The following is a 13,757-nucleotide window of genomic DNA, read 5'->3' as shown; positions in this document are numbered from 1 at the left end:
AGGGACGGGAACTCACTAAGGACTGTTGGGGGAGGGTTGGTGGTCTGGTTGCTTCTTCAATAGACATTTAATCAGTCCTCCCGTTTTTAAGACCACTTTTAAGACCACCTTTAAGACCACCTTATTTTGAGTGAGTGGTACCTGGCGCCTCCAATCTCAGGCTTTTTGGGGATTGTCTCTTGGCTTGTCCCACAGCCAGTTTGGGACTCAGCTTTCTCAGGTCTTCTGATTCAGTTATCATTCGACCATCTGCTCTCCAGCTTCCAAAATTCTGTTGCTATGTCTCCTCTCCTGTTCCCTGTGTCCTTGTTCCTTTATACCATTTTACAAATTCCCCCACTGCCGTTTTAGGGGATTTCAGGAGGGAAATATTAATTGATTTCTGCCGACTTTTGGTTGTTTTAAATTTCTGTAAAGAAATACATTTGATTCTCTCAAACCTTATCTCAAAAACTCTGGGGAACTAAGCATCAGTCAGGTGCCCCTTCTAGACCAACTAATTTTGCCAAGGAGAGCAGAGCACCACGATTGGCCTGGGAGTAGACCCTTGTCCCAACCAGGACCAATAATGTGGCAGGAGGTGGAGTCATGTTTTAGTAACATGGCAACTCCCGCAGTTATGGAGATGGGCAAGGAGAGTCCCTAAGAAAGGGGCTCGAGACACATAGTTCTTTAGGCTCTACTTACAGATAGAAAATAACAGGTTGAAATCTGGGGATCTTTCTATGTCCCCCATCTTGTTGGTCAGTCATGAAGGCAGAAGTCAGAGGGAGAGGACAGGAGAGAAAAAGCCCCTCACATCTCCTGAGGTAGGAGCTGAGTGTCCACAGGAAACCTGTGATTCTCTGCTGCTGCTGGATTCGATGAGGGAGAAGCTGGGGCAGGCAGAGGGACACTGGGGAGGTCTCTGAGAGGGCACCGAAAAGGAAGGCCAAGGGAGAAACACTGACTTGAGTAAGAAGGCCAAGATGCATTATTTGTCCCCCACCCCTTGTGCCTGAACCTGGTTCTCTCTTACACACTAGCCGTGCAACACCAGTCCCTGCAAAGTGGTCATCAAGACTTTCCGGAAGTCTTTCCGGGTGGCTCACAAAGACTTGGGAATACACGGGCTCCTCTCTGGCATGAGGACTGTCCTGAGTCCCCCACCAGGTATCTTCTGGGACCACTAGGCTCTGGGAGATGCTGGTGCTTTGTGATGCTAACACAGCAGAATGTTCTATTGCAGGATGAGGAAAAACCTAGTTCATCCCTACTGTGTGATGTTCACTGGAGGGCCCTAAAGCTACTTATGGCCACACAAATTTGAAAAATAAAAAGTTTTTTCTATTTTTGTATTTCTAGTCTGAGACACACTGTGCCCCTCTCCTCCCTTGACCAGAGTTTTTTTTTAGTGGGCCAAGATGGTCATGAGTTAGTAACTTAGTGGTATTTTGGGATGAGAGTTTTCCCAGAAGTCTGCTCAATCACTCAGGCAAATGAGCTGCCAGAGACACTCATGCATATCCCAGTCCCAGTTTATGCTCCAAATTATGTTATCCCGGTCTCAACATGTTCAATGTGTTTTTGGTGTGTGTTGATTAATGTTAGGGAAAACCAACTAAGGGGGAAACCAGCGCCACATCTCTGACTCCTCTGTGTTAAAAGTGGATGAGGCTCACGACATGTGTGTTTAAGGACAGTCCTTTAAAAACTAGGACTAGGGGGCTTCCCTGGTGGTGCAGTGGTTAAGAATCCAACAGCCAATGCAGGGGACACGGGGTCAAGCCCTGGTCTGGGAAGATCCCACATGCCGAGGAGCAACTAAGCCCGTGCACCACAACTACTGAGCCTGCACTCTAGAACCCTTGAGCCACAGCTACCGAAGCCCGCACGCCTGGAGCCCATGCTCCACAATAAGAGAAGCCACCGCAATGAGAAGCCCACACACTGCAACGAAGAGTAGCCCCCGCTCGCCGCAACTAGAGAAAGCCCGTGGGCAGCAATGAAAACCCAACGCAGCCAAAAATAAATTAAAAAAAAAAACTAGGACTAGGACTGCTTTTAGTTGCAGTAACAGAATACCCAACTAGTGGGGCTTAACCCAGGGGTGAGCAAACTATGGTCTGCAGGCCAAATCTAGACTTCACCTGTTTTTGTAGAGTGCAAGAGCTAAGAATGGTTTTTAAATTTTTAAATTATTGAGCAAAAGTCAAAAGAAGAGTAAGACTTTGTGACATGTTAAGATTTTATGAAATCCAAATTTCAGTGTCCCTAATAGTCTTATTGGAACACATCCATGCTCATTCCTTTACACATTGTCTATCACTGTGTTCATGCTATAACAGTCAAGTTGAGTTGTTGTGAGAGACAATGTATGGGCTGCAAAGCTTAAAATATTTATTATCTGGCCCTCAAAGAGGATGCTTATTCCTGGCTTAACCAGAAAAAATATCTGTTATTTATACAAGAAATCTGAACATGGACATTTCCAAGATTTACTTTAGTAGTTCCACAAAGTCCAGGTGCTGAGTCGGTATCTCTAAAATTGTCACGGTCTTCTCCTCATAGTCACAACGTGGCTCCATTAGCTCCAAGCATCACATAAGATATCATATCCAAAGGCAGGAAACAAGGGAACAAAGGGGAGGCAGAGAAGGGCCTCATTAGCATGCTTCTTAAACTTATCAGAAAATTTTTCCCAAATTCCCCTAAAAAGGCTTCCTCTCAATCTCATTTGCCAGCACTAAGTCATTAGGTCACATGAACTCCCAGCTGCAATGAAAGTGGGTAAGGCCACTGTATAGCTATGAGTGACTCCCATGTACTTGAGCTATGGCTATGGCCAGGTGGTGGATTAGTGGCAGTGGTGTGACAGCCAGTTGTGCACATCTCTTTCCTACTCTGCATTTTGAAGTTGGTTGAAATTGACCATGGTGGGAGTATTTATACCACAGAAATTGGCAAACACTGTAAATCAAGCAGTTTTATCAGCACATCACTGACTAGGGATGTTTTTTATTTTGCTTATGCTTTTCTAAGTTTTCTACAATGAACATGAAGTTTATAATCAGGAAAAAAATTTTGCTTTTAAAACAAAAGAGCCTTACCTTATATGATATTAAAAAAATTAACTGAAAAAAAAAAAAAAAAAAAAAAAAAAATTAACTGAAAATGGATGAAAGACCTAAATGTAAAAGCTGAAACTATAAGACTCTTAGAAGAAAACATAGGGTAAAAGCTTCATGGTGTTGGATTTGATAATGATTGCTTAGATGTAACAGCAAATACACAGACAACAGAAGTAAAACATATATAAATTAGACTACACCAAAATTTAAAATTTCTGTTTATTAAAGACACAGTCAACAGAATGAAAAAGCAACCCATGGAATGGGAGAAAATATTTGCAAATCAGATATCTGATAAAGGGTTGATATCCAGTATATAAAGAACTACAGAGAAGCAAGAAGAATGACAATCTTGCAGTCCGTGGAACAAAAACCACATTCACAGAAAGATAGACAAGATGAAAAGGCAGAGGGCTATGTACCACATGAAGGAACAAGATAAAACCCCAGAAAAACAACTAAATGAAGTGGAGATAGGCAACCTTCCAGAAAAAGAATTCAGAATAATGATAGGGAAGATGATCCAGGACCTTGGAAAAAGAATGGAGGCAAAGATTGAGAAGATGCAAGAAATGTTTAACAAAGACCTAGAAAAATTAAAGAACAAACAAACAGAGATGAACAATACAATAACTGAAATGAAAACTACACTAGAAGGAATCAATAGCAGAATAACTGAGGCAGAATAACGGATAAATGACCTGGAAGGAATTCACTGCTGTGGAACAGAATAAAGAAAAAAGAATGAAAAGAATGAAGACAGGGCTTCCCTGGTGGCGCAGTGGTTGAGAGTCCGCCTGCCGATTCAGGGGACATGGGTTCGTGCCCCGGTCTGGGAGGATCCCACATGCTGCGGAGTGGTTGGACCCACGAGCCATGGCCGCTGGGCCTGCGCATCCGGAGCCTGTGCTCTGCAGCGGGAGAGGCCACAGCAGTGAGAGGCCTGTGTACCGCAAAAAAAAAAAAAAAAAAAAAAAAGAATGAAGACAGCCTAAGAGACCTCTGGGACAACATTAAACGCAACAACATTTGCATTATAGGGGTCCCAGAAGGAGAAGAGAGAGAGAAAGGACCTGAGAAAATATTTGAAGAGATTATAGTTGAAAACTTCCCTAACATGGGAAGGAAATAGCCATCCAAGTCCAGGAAGCACAGAGAGTCGCATACAGGATAAACCCAAGGAGAAACACGCCAAGACATGTTGTAATCAAATTGGCAAAAATTAAAGACAAAGAAAAATTATGAAAAGCAGCAAGGGAAAAACAACAAAGAGCATACAAGGGAACTCCCATAAGGTTAACAGCTGATTTCTCAGCAGAAACTCTACAAGCCAGAAGGGAGCGGCACCATATACTTAAAGTGATGAAAGGGAAGAATCTGCAACCAAGATTACTCTACCCAGCAAGGATCTCATTCAGATTCGATGGAGAAATCAAAAGCTTTACAGACAAGCAAAAGCTAAGAGAATTCAGCACCACCAAACCAGCACTACAACAAATGCTAAAGGAACTTCTCTAAGTGGGAAACACAAAAGACGAAAAGGACCTATGGAAACAAACCCCAAACAATTAAGAAAATGATCATAGGAACATACATACCGATAATTACCCTAAACGTGAATGGATTAAATGCTCCAACCAAAAGACACAGGCTTGCTGAATGGATACAAAAACAAGACCCATCTATATGCTGTCTACAAGAGACCCACTTCAGACCTAGGGACACATTCAGATTGAAAGTGAGGGAATGGCAAAAGATATTCCATGCAAATGGAAATCAAAAGAAAGCTGGAGTTGCAATACTCATAGCAGATAAAATAGACTTTAAAATAAAGAATGTTACAAGAGACAAGGAAGGACACTACATAATGATCAGGGGATCAATCCAAGAAGAAGCTAGAACAATTATAAATATATATGCACCCAACATAGGAGCACCTCAATACACAAGGCAACTGCTAACAGCTATAAAAGAGGAAATCGACAGTAACACAATAATAGTGGGGCACTTTAACACCTCACTTACACCAATGGACAGATCATCCAAAATGAAAATAAATAAGGAAACAGAAGTTTTAAATGACACAATAGACCAGATAGATTTAATTGATATATATAGGACATTCCATCCAAAAACAGCAGACTACACTTTCTTCTCAAGTGCGCACGGAACATTCTGCAGGATAAATCACATCTTGGGTCACAAATCAAGCCTCAGTAAATTTAAGAAAATTGAAATCGTATCAAGCATCTTTTCTGACCGCAAGGCTATGAGATTAGAAATGAATTACAGGGAAAAAATGTAAAAAACACAAACACACGGAGGCTAAACAATACGTTACTAAGTAACCAAGAAATCACTGAAGAAATCAAAGAGGAAATCAAAAACTACCTAGAGACAAATGACAATGAAAACACGATGATCCAAAACCTATGGGATGCAACAAAAGCAGTTCTAAGAGGGAAGTTCATAGCTATACAAGCCTACCTCAAGAAACAAGAAAAACCTCAAGTAAACAATCTAACCTTACACCTAAAGGAACTAGAGAAAGAAGAACAAACAAAACCCAAAGATAGCAGAAGGAAAGAAATCATAAAGATCAGAGCAGAAATAAATGAAATAGAAACAAAGAAAACAATGGCAAAGATCAATAAAACTAAAAGAAGTTTCTTTGAGAAGATAAACAAAATTGATAAACCATTAGCCAGACTCATCAAGAAAAAGAGGGATATACCCCAATAAAGATGTTAAAAAAAAAAAAAAAAAAAAAGAAGTGATCAGGGACAGTCTTAGGAATGACATGGTAATTTGACCAAGATATCACGATAAAGTCATATTTTCTTGGATGGCTCAGGAAATTCCTGAAGGAAATTCCAAACTAGGAGTTCTCTAAGTGTTCTCAGCAAACAGCAGCATCACTGGAATCAGACATAAAGGCCAAGGTGACTGTTTTGAAGTACACGGTACAGTTGACCCTGGAACAATATGGGTTTGAACTGCATGGGTCGATTTACACGTGGATTTTCAATTGTGCAGAGGGTGCGCATCCCTAACCCCCACATTGGTCAAGGGTCAACTCTACTTGAATGTATAAATTCCAGCATATCTGTAATAAAACCTCTTTTCTTACATCAAAAAAAAAAAAAAAAAGAAAAAGAGGGAGAGGACTCAAATCAATAAAATTAGAAATGAAAAAGAAGTTACAACAGACACTGCAGAAATACAAAGCATCCTAAGAGACTACTACAACCAACTCTATGCCAATAAAATGGACAACCTGGAAGAAATGGACAAATTCTTACAAAGGTATAACCTTCCAAGTCTGAACCAGGAAGAAATAGAAAATATGAACAGACCAATCACAGGTAATGAAATTGAAACTGTGATTAAAAATCTTCCAACAAGGGCTTCCCTGGTGGCGCAGTGGTTGAGAGTCCGCCTGCCAATGCTGGGGACACGGGTTCGTGCCCCAGTCTGGGAAGATCCCATGTGCCGCGGAGCGGCTGGGCCCGTGAGCCATGGCTACTGAGCCTGCGCATCTGGAGCCTGTGCTCCGCAACGGGAGAGGCCACAACAGTGAGAGGCCTGCGTACTGCAAAAAAAAAAACTTCCAACAAACAAAAGTCCAGGACCAGATGGCTTCACAGGTGAATTCTATCAAACATTTAGATAAGAGCTAACACCTATCCTTCTCAAACTCTTCCAAAAACTTGTGTAGGAAGGAACACTTCCAAACTCATTCTATGAGGCCACCATCACCCTGATACCAAAGCCAAAGACACTACAAAAAAAGAAAATTACAGACCAATATCACTGATGAATATAGATGCAAAAATCCTCAACAAAATACTAGCAAACAGAATCCAACAACACATTAAAAGGATCATACACCATGATCAAGTGGGATTTATCCGAGGGATGCAAGGATTCTTCAATATATGCAAATCAATCCATGTGATACACCATATTAACAAATTGAAGAAGAAAAACCATATGATCATCTCAATAGATGCAGAAAAAGCTTTTGACAAAATTCAACACCGATTTATGATAAAAACTCTCCGGAAAGTGGGCATAGAGGGAACCTACCTCAACATAATGAAGGTTTGTCATATATGACAAACCCACAGCAAACATCATTCTCAATGGTGAAAAACTGAAAGCATTTCCTCTAAGATCAGGAACAAGACAAGGATGTCCACTCTCGCCACTATTATTCAACATAGTTTTGGAAGTCCTAGCCACAGCAATCAGAGAAGAAAAAGAAAGGAAAGGAATACAAATTGGAAAAGAAGAAGTAAAACTGTCATTGTTTGCAGATGACATGATACTATACATAGAGAATCCTAAAGATGCCACCAGAAAACTACTAGAGCTAATCAATGAATTTGGTAAAGTTGCAGGATACAAAATTAATGTATCTCTTGCATTCCTATAAACTATAGGAATGCAAATTCCTATAGTGGAATTTGCATTCCTATGCAAATTAGGAATGCAAATCCTATAGTGGAATTTGCATTCCTATGCAAATTAGGAATGCAAAATAGGAATGCAAATCTCTTGCATTCCTATACACTAATGATGAGAAATCTGAAAGAGAAATTAAGGAAACACTCCCGTTTACCATTGCAACAAAAAGAATAAAATACCTAGGAATAAACCTACCTAGGGAGACAAAAAGACCTGTATGCAGAAAACTATAAGACACTGATGAAAGAAATTAAAGATAATACCAACAGATGGAGAGATATACCATGTTCTAGGATTGGAAGAATCGCTATTGTGAAAATGACTATGTTACCCAAAGCAATCTACAGATTCAGTGCAATCCCTATCAAATTCCCAATGGCATTTTTTATGGAACTAGAACAAAAAAAATCTTAAAATTTGTATGGAGACACAAAAGACCCCAAATAGCCAAAGCAGTCTTGAGGGAGAAAAACAGAGCTGGAGGAATCAGACTCCCTGTCTTCAGGCTATACTACAAAGCTACAGTAATCAAGACAATATGGTACTGGCACAAAAACAGAAACATAGATCAATGGAACAAGATAGAAAGCCCAGAAATAAGCCCACGTACGTATGGTCAACTAATCTATGACAAAGGAGGCAAGGATATACAATGGAGAAAAGACAGTCTCTTCAATAAGTGGTGCTGGAAAACTGGACAGCTACATGTAAAAGAATGAAATTAGAACACTCCCTAACACCATACACAAAAATAAACTGAAAATGGATTAGAGACCTAAATGTAAGACTGGACACTATAAAACTCTTAGAGGAAAACATAGGAAGAACCCTCTTTGACATAAATCACAGCAAGATCTTTTTTGATCCACCTCCTAGAGTAATGGAAATAAAAACAAAAATAAACAAATGGGGCCTAATGAAACTTCAAAGCTTTTGCACAGCAAAGGAAACCATAAACAAGACGAAAAGACAACCCTCAGAATGGGAGAAAATATTTGCAAATGTAGCAACTGACAAAGGATTAATCTCCAAAATATATAAACAGTTCATGCAGCTCAATATTAAAAAAACAAACAACCCAATCCAAAAATGGGAAGAAGACCCAAATAGATATTTCTCCAAAGAAGACATATAGATGGCCAAGAAGCACATGAAAAGCTGCTCAACATCACTAATTATTAGAGAAATGCAAATCAAAACTACAGTGAGATATCACCTCACACCAGTTAGAAAGGGCATCATCAGAAAATCTACACACAACAAATGCTGGAGAGGGTGTGGAGAAAAGGGAACCCTCTTTCACTGTTGGTGGGAATGTAAATTGATACAACCACTATGGAGAGCAGTATGGAGGTTCCTTAAAAAACTAAAAATAGAATTACCATATGATCCAGCAATCCCACTACTGGGCATATACCCAGAGAAAACCATAATTCAAAAAGACACATGCACCCCAATGTTCATTGCAGCACTATTTACAATAGCCGGGTCATGGAAGTAACCTAAATGCCCATCGACAGACGAGTGGATAAAGAAGTTGTGGTACATATGTACAATGGAATAGTAGTCATAAAAAGGAACAAAATTGGGTCGTTTGTAGAGACGTGGATGGATCTGGAGACTGTCATACAGAGTGAAGTAAGTCAGAAAGAGAAAAACAAATACCGTTTATTAACGCATATATGTGGAACCTAGAAAAATGGTACAGATGAACCAGTTTGCAGGGCTGAAAATGAGACACAGATGTAGAGAACAAACGTATGGACACCAAGCGGGGAAAGCGGCGGGGGGTGGGGTGGTGGTGGGATGAACTGGGTGATTGGGATTGACATGTATACTCTGATGTGTATAAAATTGATGACTAATAAGAACCTGCTATATAAAAAAATAAATAAAATTCAATTCAAAAATTTAAAAAAAAACTACAATTTGACAAAAAAATAGAACCAACAACTCCATTAAAAAATGGACCTAGGACTTGAATAAACCATTTCTTCAAAGGCGATATACAAATGACCAATAAACACATGAAAAGATGCTCAATATCACTGGGGATGTGATTAGGGAAATGCAGACCAAAACCACAGTGAGATACCAGTTCATAGCCATTAGGATGGCTACTATTAAAACAAAACAAAACAGGAATTCCCTGGTGGTCCAGTGGTTAGGGCTCCGCACTTTCACTGCCAAGATCCCACGTTTGATCTCTGGTCAGGGAACTAAGATCCCACATGCCTCGCAGTATGGCCAAAAATAAATAAATAAATAAATAAATAAATATTAAAATTAAACAAAACAAAACAAAGTAAGTGTCGTTGAGGGTGTGGAGAAATTGGAATCCCTGTACGCTGTTGATGGGAATATAAAATAGTGCATCCACTATAAAAAGCAGTATGTGGTTCCTCAAATTATTTAAAATAGAATTAGCATATGATAGAGCAATTCCACTTCTGGGTATATATCCAAAAGAATTGAAAGCAGAGTCTTGAAAAGATATCTGTGCATCCATGTTCATAGCAGCATTGTTCACAATAGTCAAAAGATGGAAGCAACCCAAGTGTCCGCTGATGGATAAACAAAATATGATGTGTTCATGCCTGCAATGGAATATTACTCAGCGTTACAATGGAAGGAAATTCTGACACATGCTACAACATGGATGAATCCTGAAGACATTATGCTAAGTGATATAAGCCCGTTACACAAATGTATGATTCCATTTATATGAGGTTCCTGGAGTAGTCAAATTCATAGAGACAGAGAAGAATGGTGGTTGCCAGGGACTGGGGGGAGGGGAGAAAGGGGAGCTGTTGTTCAATGGGTACTGAATTTCAGTTTTGCAAGATGCAAAGAGTTCTGGAAATTAGTTGCATAACAATGTGAATGCACTTAACACTACGGAAGTGTACACTTTAAAAACGGCTAAGATGGTAAATTTTATGTTACATGTATTTCACCACAATTAAAAATAAATTTTTTTTTCTGGAGACAGTGTCTAGAGGCATTTAGAAGGGTCTGGCATTTGACATATAGGCTATCCTACAAAACTATTACTCCTGGTAATAGAATTGTTTACCTTTATACCAAAAAGGTTAGGAAAGCACCAAATCTGCCAGTGACATGTGCCCAGGCTGACTTCGAGAAGTTCATGCTCTGAGACCTAAACTTCTTTTGAGGTTGCCTAAAATGAAAAAGTGTGTCAGCAGGGCTTACAGTGGTTTCAAGTCTGACGGTTTCAAGCGTGCTTTCCTTACCGAGGAGCAGAAAATTGGGGAAGTGTTGAAGGACAGAGCACAAGCACAGTTAGTAAGCTAAATTTTAAAAAGTAAAGCTCTTTTGAATAATTTTTTTTTAATTTAAGGGTAATTTAAGGTTGAGGTGGGAGGTGGAGTTAAAGGAAGAATATTCTGAGTCCAGGTGAATCCGGACTCTCAGACAGATTGACTTGAGAAGCAGCTGAAGACATCAGCTGGTAACTCAGGCTGGAGCTGGATTTCTGGCTCTTCGGGTTAGAAACAGCAGCAAAGACAGTCCTGCCTGCTTCGAATTAGGGAGATCCTTTATCACACAATAAAGCGTGCCAGGTTAGAAAGACCAAATTATGGTATATTTTAAATGTTCACCTGTAACTAGTACTTTAACATAAGAGATACAATAAAATATCATTGTGTGATTCACAGAATTTTAATGAAATATGACTCCATTGTGCAGCAAGTCCAGTCAGTAAGCCACACATTTAAATCTGATAAATGTCTTTTTTTTCATTTCTCTCAGGGCCTCTCTGTGACTGTATATATAATCCTATTTGGAAATAACATCAAGAGTCTAAATTTGAGACCCATTATGAAAGTGAGGCCCAGACTAGCTGCCCTCCTGGCCGGGCGCCCTACACCCCACCCCATGATAGCCCAGCAGGGAAGCCACTGGGGATCTGAGGATCTGGCTAGAGTGATTCCTTCTCCTGGAAATTATTATTTGGCCATGCCACGAGGCTTGTGGGATCTCAGTTCCCTGACCAGGGAGCGAATCCATGCCCGCTATACTGGGAGCATGGAATCCTAACCACTGGACCGCCAGGGAATTCCCTCCTGAGAATTATTTTTGCTTCATGGATGGACAGAGACGTTTCCAGATGTCTAATCCTCAGTCTTCTGCTCTTTTCTCTCTACACAGATTCAGCCATTACATCTATGTGGTTGCCTCCAAAGCCCCCCGCCCCGCCTGACCTTTCTGGTGACTCTAGACCCACACATCCACCTGCTTGAGGGAAAGTTCCACGTTGCTGTCAGACCAATGCTGGCCCCAAAGTTCAACGCTCCAAACTGACCTCATCGTTCTTCCAGGCTTGAAACCTAGGATCTATTTTCCACTCCTGCCTCTCCCTTGGCACAGTTAATCCCCACAGCGGAGTCACCCGCTGCTGCTAGTGGCTTTCACACTCGTCACATTGTAAATAGCTGTGAGACGCAGTGGGTATGTGGCCTGTCACACAGACCAGGCAGAATGGGTCCCCACCTGGAAGAGGCTGGCGTCGGTATAGAAGTCCATTACAAACATCAAAAGTGGTGTGTGGGGCTTCCCTGGTGGCGCAGTGGTTGAGAGTCCGCCTGCCGATGCAGGGGACACGGGTTCGTGCCCCGGTCCGGGAGGATCCCACGTGCCGCGGAGCGGCTGGGCCCGTGGGCCATGGCCGCTGGGCCTGCGCGTCTGGAGCCTGTACTCCGCGATGGGAGAGGCCGCAACAGTGAGAGGTCCGCGTACCAACAAAAAAAAAAAAAAAAAATGGTGTGTGGTGCTTTCCTGGTGGCGCAGTGGTTAAGAACCTGCCTGCCAATGCAGGGGACACGGGTTCGATCCCTGGTCCGGGAAGATCCCACATGCCGCGGAGCAACTAAGCCCATGCACCACAACTACTGAGCCTGCGCTCTAGAGCCCATGAGCCACAACTGCTGGAGCCCGTGCGCCTAGAACCCGTGCTCTGCACCAAGAGAAGCCACCGCAATGAGAAGTCCATGCACCGCAACGAAGAGTAGCCCCCGCTCGCCACAACTAGAGAAAGCCTGTGTGCAGCAACGAAGACCCAACGCAGCCAAAAAATAATAATAAATAAATAAAAGTGGTGTGTGACGGGGCGGGGGACAAGGGGGTGAGGGCAGGGGAGATGGGAGGAGGCAGAGATATGGTCAAGGTCTATGTCAGATCACCAGGGTAAGAGGGGTCAACAAGCAGGGCAAGCATAAGAATTGACGTCGTGAGCCAGGAGCAGACCTGGGAGCTGAGTTGACGGGGCTCATAGGACAGAGCATGGGAGCTCTCACTGGTTTATAGGGATGGAGTTTGCTTTGGGGGGTCAGAGGTGGGTTCCCCTTGGAGAGGCCCAGGCCTACATTTTCTCAGCTGTGTTGTGGCCCTGGGCTCATGGAACCATGTACACCTATCAGTTCCCTCCTTTCCATCCTCCTGACCACACCCCAGCCCAGAGGGATTCCTTACTTGCCTGAAAGTTGGGAACGATCTGGTCTCTCTGCCTGGCATCAGACCATTATGCATTGCAGCCTCTGGAGAAGGAGCAACCAACATCCACTGCACACCCGCTGAGGCCTTTTGTGTATTTTATCACATTCATCCCGGCAGCAAGACATGATGGTGACATCTGACATTTGTTCCCTACCTCTGGTTTGTGTTTTATTTTCACAAACACGAACTCATTTGACCCTGTGGCAACCCAGTGAAGTGGTCAGAGCCCTATTTGGTGGATGAGAAAACTGGAGCCAGAGGGATTAAACTGACCACCCAAAGGCACCCAGGTCCTTGTTACTCAAAGTATAGTCCATCAGTATCACCTGGGGGCTTGTTAGAAACACAGGATCTTGGGCCCACCCAGGCCACAAAACCAGAATCAGCATTTTAACAGGAGCCACCCCCCGCCCGACCCGCCAGGGATTCGCTGGCCTGAGCAGTTGTTGGAGGAGAAACCAGCCTTACACGGCTAAGTCCACTCCAGTCCACAATGTTTGACACAAATACCCGAAGGTTCCATGCAACTCTCTGGGTCAAGCTTGGCCACCGGCTGGGAGTGAAATTGACCAAGTCGGGGATTGGATGGTGGGAGAAGAGGGGAAGAGGGATGTCAAGCTGAGGGGCGTTTGTGGAGGTTTTGCTGGGTGCCCGTGGCTA

This window comes from Grampus griseus, assembly GCF_964374135.1.
Source record: "Grampus griseus genome assembly, chromosome: 15".
Lineage (NCBI taxonomy): Eukaryota > Metazoa > Chordata > Mammalia > Artiodactyla > Delphinidae > Grampus > Grampus griseus.
The sequence above is the reverse complement of the archived record's forward strand: the minus strand, read 5'-3'. Positions refer to the sequence as shown.